Source organism: Haliotis cracherodii, unplaced genomic scaffold, assembly GCF_022045235.1.
Source record: "Haliotis cracherodii isolate W230 unplaced genomic scaffold, xgHalCrac1.p SCAF_15, whole genome shotgun sequence".
Taxonomy (NCBI): Eukaryota; Metazoa; Mollusca; class Gastropoda; order Lepetellida; family Haliotidae; genus Haliotis; species Haliotis cracherodii.
In genome coordinates, this window is record NW_027266270.1 from 13,946,738 (window position 1) to 13,966,881 (window position 20,144).

Consider the following 20,144-nt stretch of genomic DNA (forward strand, 5'->3'; position numbering starts at 1 on the left):
AAAATATCAATACAATTTAACAATACCTTTTATCTTTTACATTTTGAATCTCATCATCATCATCATCATCATCATCATCATCATCATCATCCTAACAGCTTGACAGTGCCAGGATTACCCAAACCCTATTTACTGCATTTTATATTTTAAATAAGTAAATAATAATAATAATATAACAATAAAAAAATTAAAAAATTAAATGTTGCAGGTGCTTGTTTCTGTTCAGGTGCTTCTGACTTGTCTGTCTGGTAATGTTGTGTGACTGTCCTTGACTCGTCAGTTTCAAGGTGTCACTTGTCTATTTCACTAAGCCTCATAAATTAGCCTCTGGTATAGAATGACGGGGACAGTGTAATACCTTCAATCTGTGTTGTTAATCAGACTTAGGATGAAGCAAGCTCCACCACTGCGATGCACCTCTGCTCTTATGTCGCGACATCACTGATGTCAGCTTCTTTTGTACTTGAATGATGATATTAGTCTTATGTTAGGCCATTTTGTCTCAAGTAGCCTGCTAATGCCTAACTCACATCTTGACCAGAAATTGACGTAGGTCTTTTTCGTCCCTGGTCTCTGATGATGACATGCCTTATACGGAGTCTTGGAAATATGAAATATGCATCTGTAATATCAAGATAGGATTATGACAAACAAATCCCTGAACTGGTATGATAAAAGAAAAAAGGGTCTGTACAGACCACGAACATGACATGGAAGCTATTAGTAATCACAATTGAATTAACTCGCATGATAATATATATTGAACAAAAAACTTAAGGATCTTGAATATTTTTAGGGATTTTTTTGTAGTGAAGACTGAACTCACAATTTCATAAAAATACCCCCAAAATATGAATGATTCCTAACTTTATGTTTAGTATATTTTGGATAAATGTTCTCCTTAAACTGGACGGTTGGGGAGCCTAGTGGTGAAAGTGTTCACTCGTCACACCGAAGACCCAGGTTTGATTCCCTACATGGGTACAAAATGTCCAGCCCATTTCTGGTGTCCCCTGCCATGATATTGCTGGAGTATAACTATAAACGGCAAAAAACCATACTCACTCACTCACTCACTCACTCACTCACTCACTCACGTCACAGAACTAGTAAAACATGTTCGGGCCCTGAACTGGCATATTCAAAGTAGACAATGTAGACAAAGGTCCCTTGCCCAATACAATATGTAAACACAAACACACAATACCATTTATCCCCACCTGTCTGTGGGCACTGTCAGATGGGATATTGCTAAGTCATTAATATCAGTGCAAAACTCGTCAATATCAGTGTATAGCTCGTCAATATCAACGCCATGTGCCACCTCTCTCATCACAAAATTGCAAATCAATCGAAAATATTTTGATAAAAAAAGTCAACCAGACAGCTGATTTTACAGATTTTTGACTCATATATACGCCAAAATATTGATATCTATTCAAATTTTATATTGATGGTTGCATGCAAGACTACAGCATATTGACGACTGATGCAACACAATGCATGTCAGTTGCTGCCTCTGACAGCTATATACATCACTGACATGCACATCGTCTTGGTCCATGCTCCTATCAGCGGTAGTGATAAGCAACATTAGCGTCATCGATATCACGTGTCATCAGATGCACGGACTTGACGACCCCATGACATGCCAGGCAATCACACAGTATCTACAAATGGCTGACATGAAAAACATGTTGCAAAAAGGTTTACATTTAACATTTACAACTTGGTGGAATAATGGTTGGAAGCACTAAAAGCCGTCCCTTTAATCTTCATCCTATATGGCCCGGTGATAAAGTATTAAGCGCGTTGCCATGTATATTGTACAGTCCATGCAATAGTAAATCACCTTGCATCCGTGCACACTATGCAGGCAGTCATCAAGAGCGATGTCTCTATCATGCTAATTCAATCAGCCATGGCTATATGCGTTCAGGGATCCCATATACATGTCGTCAATAGCCTCGTCACTTTCATGCAGATTTAATTCACCATGGTCTTATATGGTGTGAAGTGTACTTGGAGATCGTCATTAGCGAGGTCGATGACAATCAGCCTCATCTTGTGGTCCAGCCATGAACGTAGAGAATATTTCTGTGTCTATTTGTGAGCATGATTGGTCCATGAGCGTTCTCCCTCATGCTCTGACTCAGGACCCAAAGTACCTCTATGTATCAGTGTGTAGTTTCCATGACCTGACCCAAAGTACCCCTATGTATCAGTGTGTAGTTTCCATGACCTGACCCAAAGTACCCCTATGTATCAGTGTGTAATTTCCATGACCTGACCCAAAGTACCCCTATGTATCAGTGTGTAATTTCCATGACCTGACCCAAAATACCTGATCAGTGTATAGCTCTCTCTCCTTACGAGCTGACCCAAAGTACCTCTATGTATCAGTGTGTATCCCACACTACCAGACCCAAAGTACCTCTATGTATCAGTGTGTAATTTCCATGACCTGACCCAAAATACCTGATCAGTGTATAGCTCTCTCTCCTTACGAGCTGACCCAAAGTACCTCTATGTATCAGTGTGTAATTTCCATGACCTGACCCAAAATACCTGATCAGTGTATAGCTCTCTCTCCTTACGAGCTGACCCAAAGTACCTCTATGTATCAGTGTGTAATTTCCATGACCTGACCCAAAATACCTGATCAGTGTATAGCTCTCTCTCCTTCCGAGCTGACCCAAAGTACCCCTATGTATCAGTGTGTAATTTCCATGACCTGACCCAAAATACCTGATCAGTGTATAGCTCTCTCTCCTTCCGAGCTGACCCAAAGTACCCCTATGTATCAGTGTGTATCTTCAATGACCTGACCCAAAGTACCTCTATGTATCAGTGTGTAATTTCCATGACCTGACCCAAAATACCTGATCAGTGTATAGCTCTCTCTCCTTCCGCACTGACCCAAAGTACCCCTATGTATCAGTGTGTAATTTCCATGACCTGACCCAAAATACCTGATCAGTGTATAGCTCTCTCTCCTTCCGAGCTGACCCAAAGTACCTCTATGTATCAGTGTGTATCCCCCACTACCAGACCCAAAGTACCCCTATGTATCAGTGTGTAGTTTCCATGACCTGACCCAAAATACCCAATCAGTGTATAGCTCTCTCTCCTTATGAGCTGACCCAAAGTACCTCTATGTATCAGTGTGTATCCCCCAATACCTGACCCAGAGTACCTGATCAGCGTGAAGCTCTCTCTCCTTCCGACCTGACCCAAAGTACCCCTATGTATCAGTGAGTAATTTCCATGACCTGACCCAAAATACCTGATCAGTGTATAGCTCTCTCTCCTGCCGAGCTGACCCAAAGTACCCCTATGTATCAGTGTGTATCTTCAATGACCTGACCCAAAGTACCCCTATGTATCAGTGTGTATCCACACTACCAGACCCAAAGTACCCCTATGTATCAGTGTGTAATTTCCATGACCTGACCCAAAATACCTGATCAGTGTATAGCTCTCTCTCCTTCCGAGCTGACCCAAAGTACCCCTATGTATCAGTGTGTATCTTCAATGACCTGACCCAAAGTACCCCTATGTATCAGTGTGTATCCCACACTACCAGACCCAAAGTACCCCTATGTATCAGTGTGTAATTTCCATGACCTGACCCAAAATACCTGATCAGTGTATAGCTCTCTCTCCTTCCGAGCTGACCCAAAGTACCCCTATGTATCAGTGTGTAATTTCCATGACCTGACCCAAAATACCTGATCAGTGTATAGCTCTCTCTCCTTCCGAGCTGACCCAAAGTACCCCTATGTATCAGTGTGTAATTTCCATGACCTGACCCAAAATACCTGATCAGTGTATAGCTCTCTCTCCTTCCGAGCTGACCCAAAGTACCCCTATGTATCAGTGTGTAATTTCCATGACCTGACCCAAAATACCTGATCAGTGTATAGCTCTCTCTCCTTCCGAGCTGACCCAAAGTACCCCTATATATCAGTGTGTATCTTCAATGACCTGACCCAAAGTACCCCTATGTATCAGTGTGTAGTTTCAATGACCTGACCCAAAGTACCCAATCAGTGTATAGCTCTCTCTCCTTCCGAGCTGACCCAAAGTACCCCTATATATCAGTGTGTATCTTCAATGACCTGACCCAAAGTTCCTCTATGTATCAGTGTGTATCTTCCATGACCTGACCCAAAGTACCTGATCTGCGTGAAGCTCTCTCTCCTTCCGAGCTGACCCAAAGTATCCCTATGTATCAATGTGTATCCCCCGAGACTTGATCTATTTGTACCCCTATGTATCAGCGTGCATCCCCTGAGACTTGATCTCTTTGTACCCCTATGTATCAGCGTGCATCCGCTGAGACCTGATCTCTTTGTACCCCTATGTATCAATGTGTATCCCCGAGACCTGATCTCTTTGTACCCCTAGGTATCAGTGTGTATACCCCTCCCCACCTCACAACCCCCAAGTGTCCTTATATGTATCAGTCAAGACCTAATCCCTTTGTACCCCTATGTATCAGCATTTGTCCCCCGAGACCTGATCTCTTTGTACCCCTATGTATCAATGTGTATCCCCCGAGACCTAATCCTTTTGTACCCCTATGTATCAGCGTGCATCCCCTGAGACCTGATCTCTTTGTACCCCTATGTATCAGCATGCATCCCCCGAGACCTGATCTCTTTGTACCCCTATGTATCAATATATCTCCCCCTCCCCACCTCACGCCCCCTGAGTATCCTTATGTTTAGGAGTGTGCCCCTAGGTGCCTGGCCTGCCCTTCATATCAGCTGATTGACAGGTACTTGATGGCTATGTGCATGACAGGTCATTGACAGGTCTGGCCACTCAAACCTCATCAATGGCTGATTTGTTTTCTTATCACCCCCCAACACTGGGAGTTTGTGTGTTCATGCACCATGTTTACATACACACAGCCAGATCCTCTCCCCTCATGCAGATTAATTCATATTGATCAGTAATCAATTTCAGGTTAGGCACGTCTTTGCCGCAATGTGCAAGTGTTTTGTTGCTAGTAACAACATGTACATTGCTGGGATTTACATATCATTGCTACATGTCGCAGCGTTCGTTTCAGCCTTTGATGCCTACCATCACGGATGCTAAATATTTTGCGATGCTATTAGCAAATTACCAGCGATGTGTCAAATCCACAGTCTGTGTTTGACTGTATCAGGGAATTGATATATACTTGAGAAAATCGATGCCATGCTAAAATATTTGCCTAGTTTCAAGATGGTCACAATATGGGATATTTACAGAAGGTCTCCTTTTGATGATTAAATGGTGCAGAATAACACAGTGGAAATCGATTTTCAAACTTTTTCCTTTTGTTTTGTGTTTTTTTTATAACTTCTGGTGATACCGACGAAAAACAGATGAGCTTATGAAATGAGTTGGTTTGTTTTATATAAATGATGTATGATCAATGAACCATGCAAATAGACAGTACTTGTTTAACTTGTATGTTGTTAAATGTCACAAACAAAATGATTATGAAATGGACAGCGTCTGTCATTATGTCCGTATCACAAAGGTTGTCATGGCATTTTTGTTTGGGAATTTAAAATTCAAACTTTAAAATTATATTCCTTCAAGGTGAAATTTTACATAAATTAAAAAGATAGAAACTCAAATGACATTCCTCTTCTTGACATCATATTTTAATTTCAAACTACTATTTTTAACTATTTTTTTTAACCAGCCTTTCCTGAACCATTCTGCTATTGATTTTAACAGTTTTATTATAACAATGCTGATACAATTTGTTGTCAATTTTATCAATTGCTTTTTTTTTCTCTTTCAGGTAAGTACCTCTTCATTTATGAATGACTGACATCGGAAACGGTAAGGTGTTGTCATAATCATCGCTCAGCAGTGTCAGTGAATATATTAACGACATTCCGATTTTTTTCACCGTGAAGGAATTAATCAGAGAATGTAGTGTAACATATGAAAGGATATTTGACGCCCTTTTCAATGAGTGGTCACACATGATGTCTCAAATCAATTTGAAATTTACGTTGAAATTGACAAGTAATTTGCATTTCAAATTTAGGTGAAGAGGCATTCATTGTCCTTCCTCTGACAACAGGGGAGGTCACGATGACATCATACTTCTGACAATGACTGTGTATTTAAAGGTGTCATGCCGCATTTATTCTGAATCATCCAATTCTGTGAAATAAATGTAGCTTTAACGTGTGATTTGTCTGTTGACTCACATGATATGCAACAGACTGAAACATAAACATGATATCAACGTGCTATTGACGTTGTATTAACACACGCACTGATGCTGATAGTTCAACCAATTCCTCTCTAAAATGTTTGCAAATATCCATACACAATGTCCTATGGAAGTGACTGCGATGATCAAATTAAGTAAAGGATGTACATACACCACTGGTGTCTATTTGCATATTCTTTGGTTACATATTTAGTAATTGGTTAATCAAATACGACTATTGACGAATCACCGTCGCTGATTTTATAGGAAATGCATATTATCCCTCACTAACGCGGTCACTCATTGTGAAATTGTTCTACTATTTCTAAGACCGGATTTATTTTTTTGCATGGATGTGTTCTTTTAGAGTGTGCGTTTATTTTGCCAGCTGACCAATCATTGGATGCAGATGAAATATATTTGCTCATCACTGGCTCATTTACCGTTACCAAGGTTACTAATGAGTCTTGTCAAGCAATCACAGAGAAGCAAACTGACCAATCAGCAAGCATCCCACATATACATTAACTTTTTATTGGATGAATTACCATTGCCATGGAAACATTTATATTGGTGGCACTGAAATTGGTCATGTGGAAGTGTCATGTTATCCTGTATTTGCAAAGTACCAACAAATGGTATTGACTAGGTGATATGATTTCGTATTGACCGTAATCACGTGAAATTAACAACCGTCACTGTGTTTGTTGTACACAAAACTTCCTTTTTGAATCCCGCATCATTTTTCTTTTTTTTTGTCATCAATTTCGTCCAACATTCAAATGTTTATTCACATCTTTAAGTGGGACAGGGGATAAGCAAAACTGATCAATCGTCAATTTCAATTGGGCATCAGCTGACTGGTGTTGGTTTCTCTAAGAGGAATCTATTCCATGGTGTTTATTTCTTTGTCGGTGGATATTTATCAGTTTTCATTGACTGCTAATCTATGAAAAGAAACCGCGGCAGACATCTGCACTTAAGATTAAAAACACTCAGTTGCAGATTAAGGGTGAATATATTTACCTTTCCTTTCCCATTGAATAAACTTCAAAGAAAGATATAATCAGCGCCTCCTATCATACAATTCAAGAAAAATCGGTATTGTTTTGCAAAATATCTAGGTTAGAGTGTGGAGTTTTTTAGAACTGTGTATTGGTCCGGATGTTGACAGGATATTGTGTTGTGGGGGAGTAGAGCCCCTTGATGTTGGTAGGCCACAGGTCCGTCCTGCTGGATATTGACGCATTGTTATAATTGTTGATTTCATTCATCAATCTTACATGCCGATTCACTGGCTGTTGTGCAGGCTGGTTATTTAATATCCTGCATAGATTATGATGTAGATTGCACACTTGTGTGTTTCCTGATGGGTGCTATTGGTTTGTGGAAACTGATCTGGTCAGTTTCAAGATCAATGCATGCTGTGGTTAAAATATTAAGAGATAAGTAGTATTTTATCCGTGTTGATGTTGATTCTGAAGTAATGTTAGTCTGATGATCTTTAGATTCCATTAAGGCTGAACATTTGAAATTGAGATGAAAAAAATTCTAGTTATATCACGGCGTGTCAGCTTAATGTGGGAGGAAAGCCCGAAGTGATGCAGGTCTCAGACGTTTACCACTTCGGTGAAACCCACAAGCACAGGTATGGTGCTGACAAACCTAGAAACATAATTGGGGCGAACCGGGATTCGAACCCACAATCATAGGTTTCTGGTGTGCCCAAGGAACGCAACTCTGCTCAGCGAATCGCGGGGCCTTAGACGACTGGGCCACCCGTGCCCCCCTGTATATATATAAAACTCTCAGATGCTTACATGTATGTATACTCAAAATGTTTGTGTGATAAACGTTAATTTTTTTCCCATGTATTATTCCAATGGTCCTCTACAACAAACACTTTAAATGAACAATTTGGCTTGGTGTGCTATACAGGATATACTTTAGAAAGTAATTCTCAAGGAATTAGGAATATCAGCTAACCCTGAGAATAGTGCTCAGTGTCAGTCACTGGTTTACTCCCTCCAGGCCCAAACAGAGGACTGGCGGCTCTAGTGTATCAGCATACCCTGGTGGCATGGATCGATGCTCTCACTATCAGTCACTGGTTTATCCCCTCCAGGCTCAAACACAGGACTGGCGGCTCTAGTGTATCAACATCCCTTAGTGGCATGGATCGATGCTCACACTATCAGTCACTGGTTTATCCCCTCCAGGCTCAAACACAGGACTGGCGGCTCAAGTGTATCAACATCCCCTAGTGGCATGGATTGATGCTCACACTATCAGTCACTGGTTTACCCCCTCCAGGCCCAAACACAGGACTGGCGGCTCTAGTGTATCAACATCCCCTAGTGGCATGGGTCGATGCTCACACTATCAGTCACTGGTTTACCCCATCCAGGCCCAAACACAGGACTGGCGGCTCTAGTGTATCAACATCCCCTAGTGGCATGGGTCGATGCTCACACTATCAGTCACTGGTTTACCCCATCCAGGTCCAAACACAGGACTGGTGGTTGTAGTTTTCAAAAGACCCTGTTGACATGGATCAGTGCTCACACTCTCAGTCACTGGTTTACCTGCTCCAGGCCTGAACTCAAAGCTGAGATATGACTGACCTAAACCCCATTAATTCATAGAAAATGAACAGAGCATATACTGTATATGTCTAAAAGTGGAATTTGAGCAAATAGAATTTATACTTTATAAATTGATAACATCTTATCTTTTAGTGACATATGCACCTGATAAATGAGAAGGGAAAGTTCCCATCGTGAATCAATGGACCATTAGATGTTAATGATAATGCATTTTTAAAAGAGAAAGCTCGGGATTACGAAGGGAGATAAACGAGACGTTTCTGATGTACATGCAGCTATTATATTCATGTGCTTTATGGATCCATCGTGGCATTTTCCTTGCATCAAAGCAAAACATTAAACTAAGATGCTTGGAGCATATTATCCCTGACACAAACTGGTCGAGATTTAGATCATTAATTGTGTAACTTGCTTTGACATGCTCAGACCGATAACAAGCCTCACTTCCTAGAACATTTCCTGTCATCTCGCAGTAAATGCTCAGATTCATCCTGATTGGTTACTTTTATGTGCTTTATTGGCAATTATGACACAAAGATTGCCAGAGAAGATGCAATGAGTAAGTAAACCTATTAATACAAGAAGTGCCAATAAATCAATGTGATAAAACTAATTTTAGTTTGCATATGTTCAGGTTGCACTGAATGAAGCCCAAAACGAATGTAAATGATGTTTTAGGTTTTACTTTGAAGTTGATTTTGTCAACAAGAACTTTAATTAAACATGTACTTGTGGCCATTTGTTTAAATGGAAATTTTATGCTCCTGGCAATGAGATGTCTCATTAAACATTTAAAAAATGAAAATTTCAAATTCTTGAAGTAACGTTTAATTGTTTTTCTCATAATTGTAATGGATTTTTCGTGTTCCTTTTCCCTACTGTGACGAAATTCCTATTCATCCATTTAGATTGTTTTATGGATGATGCTAATCTGAGATATTGGTTTTGCTGTGTGCACCCCTGTTGATTGTATACGCAGAGTGACTTATTACACCTTCGGATGGTCCATTTTCAGGAAATTAATGATCTACCAAAGAGTCTTAAGTAAGGCATTACTGTGTGTGAATGTAGCGTTCATCAATATATGACCGTATACTGATCAGTAGAAATACTTCCACCCTGTACGGAATGACATTGCAGCTATCGGCAAATGCATTATTTCCGCAACCCTCTTCGATATTGGCCATTTTATTACAACGTGTGCCCAAGCTTCGAGGAAATGTTCTCTGACCCAGTGTGGCGTCACAGCTAACAATGGCAGACACAACCGTTATTATCCGTAGTGAGCTGATCCCTGATGCAGGGTCATGGTGCAAATCTGTAGCGGGAGAAGGCAGATTCATGCATTCTGTGTGGAGGATGGAAGGGAGATGGGGTGAGAGTTGCTGGAACAAGGAGGATGGGGATGTGTTAGAGTTGCCGGAACAAGGGGTGTGGGGTGTGTGAGAGTTGCTGGAACAAGGGGTGGGATGTGAGAAATTGCTGGAACAAGGAGGATGGGATGTGTGAGAGTTGCTGGAACAAGGGGTGGGATGTGAGAGTTGCTGGAACAAGGGAGATGGGGTGTGTGAGAGTTGCTAGAACAAGGGAAATGGGGGGAGTTGCTGGAACAAGGGAGATGGGGTGTGTGAGAGTTGCTAGAACAAGGGAGATGGGGTGTGTGAAAGTTGCTGGAACAGGGGAGATGGGGTGTGTGAGAGTTGCTGGAACAAGGGAAATGGGGGGAGTTGCTGGAACAAGGGAGATGAGGTGTGTGAGAGTTGCTGGAACAAGGGAGATGGGGTGTGTGAGAGTTGCTGGAACAAGGGAGATGGGGTGTGTGAGAGTTGCTGGGACAAGGGAGATGGGGTGGAACAAGGTGTGTGGGATAGGGTATGAGAGTTGCTGGAACAAGGGAGATGGAGTGTGTGAGAGTTGCTGGGACAAGGGAGATGGGGGGAGAGGGTTGGTGGAACAAGGTGTGTGGGATAGGGTATGAGAGTTGCTGGAACAAGGGAAATGGAGGGATGAGAGTTGCTGGAACAAGGTTGATGGGGGATGAGCGTTGCTTGGATGGGGTGGAGGGGGTAGTTGTGTGTGTGAGAGTTTCTCCAGGGGTATGAGGATGAGGGAAGACAAACACAGGGATGAGATACGGAGTTGGAGTATTGCTACATCTGGAGTGAATATAAGGAGTTATAACCTGGCTCATTCATTGCTGCCAAAATTATATGTACATTTCAGCTAACTTCCTGAAAATAGATAAAGCATGATATTGTTTGATAGGTGAAAAAACATATGGATATCCTCGCAGAGCTGTTTCCATACATCTAGATGAAGTACAAGATCGTGCAAATCGTTTCACAAATTTTCAAGTTGAAGAAATGAAAAAGGTGATGACAAAACTGAGAGAGAGCTACAAGATAATAACGTTTGGAAAGTTATTTCAGTCGTAATCACAAAAGTGTAAGCCTGAGTGAACAGAAAGGGATTGAAAACCAATTTTGAAGTCAATAAAGTCTTGGTATTTGGGATATGAGATTAAGCTAGTCACTGAAGAGCCTAAGGTCAAATTTGCTGAAAATTTTGCTTCTTTGAGTGTAAACGAAGCTATGTTTGACAAAAATGAATAAAACCACCATCTTCTGAATTACGGAGTGAAAACACATTTAAAAAAGGACAAAAGTGTGTAAGAAAATTTGAAGAACAAAATCCAGATGAGAAATAGGGAATTAGAGCTAAAAAATATTAAAATGTGGAATTAAAATTCATGTGAAAAGAAATTGTTTAGAATGCATAAAACGATTGACAGGACAGTTAATTAAATTTGAATATTAAGGGGTTTAAGATTAAAACCATAATTTCAACAGCAAGGAGGTGAAACAGAATTTGAGGATGGACAATTATGAGGCTCTGGGATGAGGGCGAGAGAAATCGAAGCTTGCCTTTCAGATTTGTTGGGGTCACTTACTGAGGCCAAGGCTTAGCCAGGTCATCTAAGGTTCCTTGCAAATGAACCCTTTTTGTACCCCAAACCCCAAATTACAGCTGTGCTTCTAATCAGTGTAAGTGCTAAGCTCTTCAGGTGCCGGCAGGCTCGGGTCAAGAGCAACCCCGAATTAAAAACCTTTTGTGTGACATGGCGTCTCAAGCTCACCATGTCAGTTTCTGGCACTGAACATGATTAAACAGTGTCTGGTTGACTGGTGTGCATGTCATGTTTATACCGAAACAGACATTGTTTGTATCAAAGTAGATCATTAGTGGTTTGGCAGCAGATGAAGAAATAACATATAACGGCCACATCTGTTTATGGCACAAGTGTCATCCGAGGGGTGTTTTGACAATCGGCATGATCAATTATTAGATTCTTTTTTGAATGCACATGCCAGATTACACAAATATGATTAATTATGAGTATTATTATATATCCCAGATGTATATATCCCATAATTAACCTGGTATTGTCTATTTGATAAACACAAGTTTATGATTTAGTTTGAATTGTGCAATAAACTTTGCTTTGAGTTGGTTTGTTATGATTATCTTTGTCACTTTAATGTTTAATATGATTACTGGTAGATTTGTAATATTGATATTTTCCTTAAATGATTTCTTTCTGTTTTCGTTAACCTTGTACTGAATGATAAGTCCATGGATGTATAATAAGGATACCAGTATTTCATAGGGTCAAGTTATTATTTATATAATCCAGGAATTATGATTTAAACTAATAATCATTTCCTTAAAGACTTGTGGAAGTCAATGTTTACACGTATGTATAAATAAAAAATAAAAATTATTTAAATATTGCATCTGTTCCATAATGGAATGCTTTAGGCAACAAATATTATCTTATATAGCTTTGATCAGGCGAGTGGGTATTGGTCAGTTTAGATAGCCTAACATAAAGCTTCAATTCCACAGCAATGTCAATTTCACTGAATGTAGATATCAGTATGATCTATGTCATGTATTGATATAACCTGATGTAATCGTTTAATTATCAATATTTATTTTATGTATCTTTTGTGTATTGATTATTGATTATTTTACTTAACCTTTGGTTCAAATCAAACAGCAATGTAAATTGTAAATGTAACGGAATGTACGTATCAGTGTGGTTTGAACCATGTCTTGATATACCCTGTGTTTTTGTTGTTCACATGACATACATTCACAGTATCACACTTGTCGTCTATAACAGCAATTGACGTGAGGAGACACACATAGGTTTCGTAATAGACAAGCCATCAATTTGCACCCCAGGTAGGGTTTAGTCCTCCTGTGAAATCACAATACCGCTCGCCCTCTCTGATCCAAGACCTGTACCTCATGCAGACAGCTTATTTAGGCTATTTCCCAGCAAACCCGCAATCACCATGTGGGCTTCCTACCCAGAATACCTTTGTAATTATTCACGGTTTTCTGTCGGTTGACTGAGTCATCTGAATCGTCCATTATGGGTTGATGATGATTTATTCAGATTCCGATCATCACAACGCAGTGCATGAGGATCATCCGTACATATCAAACGTTGCATTGTCAATAGCGAAATGTACCAGCGTCTATAGCGAAATGTACCAGCGTCTATAGCGAACATGTCCCTCTGTCAGAGCGTGGATTGCAGTGAGCTGCTGTCTCGACCTGCCTCTGAAAGCTGGACAATACAGGTCTATGTTGATGTGTAGAGGTTTTTTTGGTCGCTTATTTCCACAGCTGGTTCTCTTTTGATATTGTGCAGTAAACTGTGGTGGTTGATGTGAAAGGCTGTGTCTATGTTGCAAGGGTTTTGTATGTATAACTGTGCATTGAGCCACCTAGTTCAGTTATTGAAGATTGAAAGAGTCAGAGCAGCTTGGGTGGAGGGTGGGGGGTGGATAGGGGGGAGTGACATAAAGAGTTTTACCTGGAGAGAACCTGAGAGGGGGTTAAGGGATGGAGGGAGTAGTAGCACCACAATACATCTATTGATGCTGAGGGTGAGAGGGTTTGGATGGGATGAGGATGGAGGTAGCACCAAACTAAACAGTACTCACAGTCAGTGAGTGAGGGGTGAGGAGTGACAGAGTGAGAGAAAGAGAGAGAGAAAGAGATTGAATGTTGAGGAGTGAGAGAGAGAGATAGAAGGTTGAGGAGTGAGAGAGATAGAGATTGAGGTTTGAGGAGTGAGTGAGTGAGTGAGAGAGAGAGAGAGAGAGAGAGAGAGAGAGAGAAAAGAGTGACAGTGAGTGATTGAGGTTTGATGAATGAGAGAGCAAGAGGTTGAGGTTGGTTTGGAGGTCAGAAAGAAAGAGTGAGTGAGTGAGTGAGAGAGTGAGGGTTGTGGGAGGTTTGGAGGTTGGAGTTAGCACCAAAGTAAAATTTATGCTCAGAAAGGGAGAGTGAGTGAGAGAGTGAGTGAGAGAGTGAGAGAGTGAGTGAGAGGGAAGGAGTAAGAGGTTACAGTACTGGTTTTACTGATCAAGGATTCACTGACATAAACAGTATTTATTCAATCTTGATTGTACCATATTTCCTTGATTAATCTCCCAGGCAGATATATACTCTTTATCCCCAGCATTTAATTGAAAAGATAATAATTGGGAGAATTCCATGCATAAAAACTACCCAGCATTTAATAAAGGCCTGGCATTTAAACAAGGCCGACGTTTATTCGAGGCCCGGTGTTTAATCAAGGCCCAGCATTTAATCGAGGAACTACGGTACTGGTATGAGTACGATAGTGAGTGAGAATGATTGAACAAATGTGGGAAATCTCACCCAGCGTAACAGAACCTGACACAACACAAATCCGAATGACACATTGTGCATCCATTTGATATGCACATCAATATTTTGAAATAAACGCCTAGATCTGCCTAGATCTGCCTAGATCTGCCTAGACTCCTCGCCCTTTCTGAAGCTATTGATCATAACTTGACCGCTAATGATGACTTGAAGTCTGCTGATGGAGACCTGATAAACCAACATGAACATATTTTAAACCATGGTATGATACAGGCCGATATCAACCTGTTATTAACAAGGAACACAGTTCAGCAAATAAATACCATCCTTGACGAGCCAAATTGGCAGGTGCTTTTCGTACGTTAATATCGACAATGGCCTTTCCTGCTTATAACTGTTTATGTGGCATTTCGTTAATATTTTATCTAACATCAGAGAAACAAGCAGACGATGGAATAATTGCTACATTCGTTTCGTCATTACTTCATCACGCACTGATTCAGGAAAGTGTTCTTGAAACAACGTATTACCAAAAAGGTACCGAGTCTTTGATGTATGGCACTATATCTACCAGACTGGTGCCGCGCACACTCAATGACATAAATTTGGACAACATGGCCCGAGCAGGAAAGATAATAAACGCTTTTATCCTCCATAACAAGTTTCCAAATTGAGGGTCTTCCAGGAAATAGGGCTTGTGAAACTCACTGTCTGGGGGAAGGGCAATGGAAGGTAGCTGGCTGTTTTCTGTTTTTTCGTCCACAATAATGAACCGAGCAAGTGACTGTTTCTTGATAATCAATACGTAATGACGAATGGGGACTTGTGTCGGATGCGACGAGGTCGCTTGTTTTGCCGTAGGTCATGACATCATGAAGGTCAAGAAACATGTCGTCGGTGAAGAAGAGCCAGAATTTTTTTTCAAATTTCATCTACGCACGTTGATTCATAACGAAATGGAAATCAATATGAAGTAAAAAACCCAACATCAACGCCATGCTGGTTTTAAAAATTTGACGACTAGGGTGACAAAGATTTTATTGATTTTTCTTTATTGACGGTGTGCCTGTTGTTCTAACGAATCTGTGTAATTGTCACTCTCTAAATGGAGAGCTTGATTACTGGTAGGGAACAGTTGGTAGGGAAATAAGGTCCCCTTTGAAGCCAGAGGACACAATAGTGTTTTGTCACGACAATCAGTATTGGTCAATTTCATAGCGAAAATTCAATTTTTTTCTCAAACATTGTGGTTGCATAATGAAATATCGTCCCCCTGTGTGTTAATTACATTAATTGTAGGTTTCGATTAAATGAATTATCCATGACAGGATGATGAGTGTTTGTGCATAATTATATGTTAATGTCGGTCACCATTTCTTAAAAATAATTTTTGATCCGATTTCTTGTCATTGTATATTGTAAAACAGTGTGTAGAAGAGTACTGGGGTGTTCTCTTTTTTCATAATCAATCAATATCATATTGCACCATTAATATGACAATTAACAGGCATTTCGGACTAATGACTACTCTCTTTAAAAAATTAGCTTTAATAATCCAGATAATTTTGATTCCTTAATGCAACTATGATTTTGATCTGTTGTGTCATTATAAGAATATACTGTTATGTTTGTTGGACATGGATAATCCCTTGTTGTACATTGTGGTTAGAAACATGATACTGAGTTTGATTGACGGTTGTTTATATTTGTAGTTTGTGCATGTACATTTCTTTAGGTAAACCTGCCAAAAAAGGTCTAAAAATAACCTTCCAACCTCTCAGCAGGTAAATCTTGGCGTAATGTTATTTCTGAACAAAGTGTTATTACAATCTGTAATCCATTTTGGAAACTGTGTGTTCAATATCAAATATCAACTTCAAATTCCACATCCGTGGTTCTAAAATGAGCAAAGCCCACCAGTTAAAAATTAACCAAAGAAATATGTTTATTGTTTGTGATCTCCTCTCGCCATGATGTTTTCGTTTTAAATATTAAATTGAAATTTCAATTTGTATCCAAAACAAATCTAACACCCTTTGCCTCCTTTTGAAATTTATATCAATAATTTGAAATGAACGCCCCAATTTTCCAGACTCATATTGCTACAGTCCTTTCTCTGGTTAGTGATCATAGCTTGACTGATAATGACGACTGATCCATTGAAATTGATTTGAAATGAAAAAGTTCACTTTGACCCCAGGGTTTTTCCTGTGTCCTTCTCCTGCCCTTTGGATGAGAAATGGCAGCACATGGACCAGTGACAGTTGAAATAGACGATGTTATAAATGATACTCTAGCAGGATTTAGGTTAATTTGGAGCACTGTACTTGTAATGGACGAATGAAATGCGAAAGGGATGAAACTAGAAGGACGTAGCCTAAGTATTATAGACACCAGATCAGGAATAGAAGTCCTAATCTTGTAACGTCTGTACCTTTTCAAAGTAATCAGGAATAAGTCTTGAGAAGAACCTTTGATCAGTTTGGTTGAAAGCCCACAAGAATTTTACATGGAGTTTTGAGGTCACAAGAACAATCAAATTACGGGTTTCATGAGTTTAACTTTAAGTAATGCTGGAAATAGGTTCTTTAATTTCTCAAGCTATATACAGGTTTCTGGAGGTTTTGTTTGAAACTGAAGCCCAGAACATGGATACTGAACAGTCTGTTGGTTGTAGGTTATCAAACTACGGTTAGCATATTATGATATTTTTTGTTTTTTTCTGTTTCATAGAATAACGCAAAGTTTGAAAAAGAAAAAATTGAATTAAAGTAATAGACATGTTGAAATGTATGCATATTGGTTATGTGAGTGGTACGTTAGTGATTAGCTGTCAAGAAAGCTGGATGTTTTCTATCAAATATTTAATAATTATTATCAACTGATCAGCTATAATTTCCATATATGGTACTCATAGTTTGGAATGAATTCAGTAATTGTAATCGCTAAAAGCTCTGAGTCCCCACAGAATAAGATGGGCTAGTTGTGGGAGCCAGATTGCGCTCGTAAATGTGAAATGGACATGACGAGGCAGACTCTTTATACTGGAGTTGATAGAGGGAGGCTGGTAAAAAATTGACATTGACGCCAAGGATTTGCATTTGAGGCACTTGGACAGCAATGTATGACAAGTCATCTTGACTGTCCCGATACTGAAATGTCCGAACTGTCACACAGTTAGATGTTCTGCTTTTTGACACTGAATTATGCCGGTCCGAATTACTGTGCAAATAGTTGCAGTTTGACAGACAAGATTGCATTGCGGGTCAATTTTTTCTTGCTCTGAAATATGTTTCCTGTTAGTCTTCGTTGTTGCAACGTTCATTGGCGAATCATTAATTTTTAATCTTCCGTTTCGCATTTCCCTGATTCAACCAATCAGTGAATGAGTCACACAAGCGATTGTAATACAAGGTTTTCACCTATACTCAAGTGAGGGTTTTTTTCACCAGAGTGAAATTAACAAGTTTTCATTGATTGTCCAACACGAAGAGCAGACCCGTTCCACTCTGTCAATCTGGACAATTATTTCTCAAAATTTGATTAGTACCGAATTTGCAAGTTTGTACAGATCATGGTAGAGTTCAGTCTCTGCTCTTGTAACAATTATAGACTACCTCATTATAACAAGTAACATTGACATTCGTGAATTTCACATCGTCACAAATCTTGCAAGGCTAAAATCGATGATTTTGAAGAATTTCCTAATAGTGGCGAATCTTTAATTCTGGATTCAGTCTGATGTAAAACTGCAATAAATGTTGTCTCTGACTCGATGACGTTATATTGAAGGCCGGTTGATTAGAAACAAGTCCTTTGATGTCAATTTCACATCCAAACTAATCTTTGCCCTTTGTGAGTGAAATTAGTTTTAAATTTCATCATGAAGGAGTCCCCTAAACAATTTGAAACTCTTGATACTTGAATTTCACACAGATTTGCAATGTAGATTGTGTTAAGGAAAAAACACTGTGGAGGAGATGCAAGGAGAACACTTTTGTGAACGGAAATTTCTCGAGCAATTGTGATGAAAAGTTTTTGACAAAGACTTTTTTTAATAATAGGATTGTCATTTAAATAAATCAGTCTCTAATATCCTTCCCTATTCTAGAGGAGACATTAAGGAAATGACGAGAGAATAGCTGTTTACGTTTTTCGATGTCAAGCTGTTTTGCTTGAATGCCCGTCTAAGATTTGACTCTGTGTATGCTAATTCAAATCTTGGTGATAGTAAAGGGAGATAATCATGTGGAAACAATGCCGAAATGAATCATAAGAGATTAGAGTCATCTGTACCGAAATGACATGATCCAGTGATGTAGATGTGGGATGGGTTTCTGCAGCAGGTGTATATTGACAGGCTATTATGGGAGAAAATTACAAATTTGACACCTTATGAAAAAGTGTTTTATGATCTGATACTGATAAGTCGATGAATCATGAAAATAGATAATCACTCTCAAAGTTCTTTGTATAGGATGTACATTGGTGACATGGACTAAATGTTCCTTTTAAAGATATTTGTGATCTTTAAAGACTTTGTTGCATCACTGCTGACATTTGAAGCTTGTTAAAAGGAACTGAACTTTTTGACAACCTCTTTCAAAAACTTCTTTGGATTCAAAATGGAATTGATTTTGGGGAAAATGTTCAAAATTTCACCATAGAGATCTAAATGAAATTTTATGACTGAGTGGTTTGCCTTTCAGTAGTTGCATTTCATTTGTAAAGAAAATCATTCTGCCTTGAAGGATGGTTATATTTCAAAATCAAACTGTCAAACAGGTGCAGGAATGTTAATTACCCCTGTCAATGATGAAATCCCTTTTCACAAACACCTGGTGTCATCACTGATTTTTAAGAACCGATCTTATAATTTTCATCACTATTTTGCTTTTTAGTCCCAATGTAATCTGTTTTGGTATCACTTCAGGCTGTCCGCCCACGTTAATCTGTCAAATGTCTTGATATGACTGAAATACTGGTTACAGACCAACTCACTCACTCACTCACTCACTCACTCACTCACTCACTCACTAGTTTGTCAATAGTTCCCTCCCTCCCTTCCTTACTCACACACTCACTGTCACTTTTTTCCCCAGCTGTCTCTCATTCCTTCCCTTATTCACTCTTCTCCCTAGCTGTAAATCATTCCCTCCCTTCCTCCCTCCTTCCCTCACTCACTGACTATTCTCCCTAGCTGTCAATCATTCCCTCCCTTCCTCCTTCCCTCACTCACCCACTCTTCTCCCTAGCTGTCAATCGTTCCCTCTCTTCCTCCTTCCCTCACTCACCCACTCTTCTCCCTAGCTGTTAATTGTTCCCTCCCTTCCTCCCTTTCCTCACTCACTCACTATTCTCCCTAGCTGTCAATCGTTCCCTCTCTTCCTCCTTCCCTCACTCACCCACTATTCTCCCTAGCTGTTAATTGTTCCCTCCCTCCCTCCTTCCCTCACTCACTCACTCTTCTCCCTAGCTGGCAATCGTTCCCTCCCTTCCTCCCTCCTTCCCTCACTCACTCACTCTTCTCTCTAGCTGGCAATCGTTCCCTCCCTTCCTCCCTCCTTCCCTCACTCACTCTTCTCCCTAGCTGGCAA

General features: G+C 39.9%; 1 protein-coding gene across 1 annotated transcript in view; it reads left to right on the top strand.

The window, feature by feature from the left end:
• The window catches only part of LOC139462303 (ephrin-A2-like), a 343,146-nt gene that overhangs the window by 190,630 nt on the left and 132,372 nt on the right, over nucleotides 1-20,144 (top strand). The window lies entirely within an intron of this gene.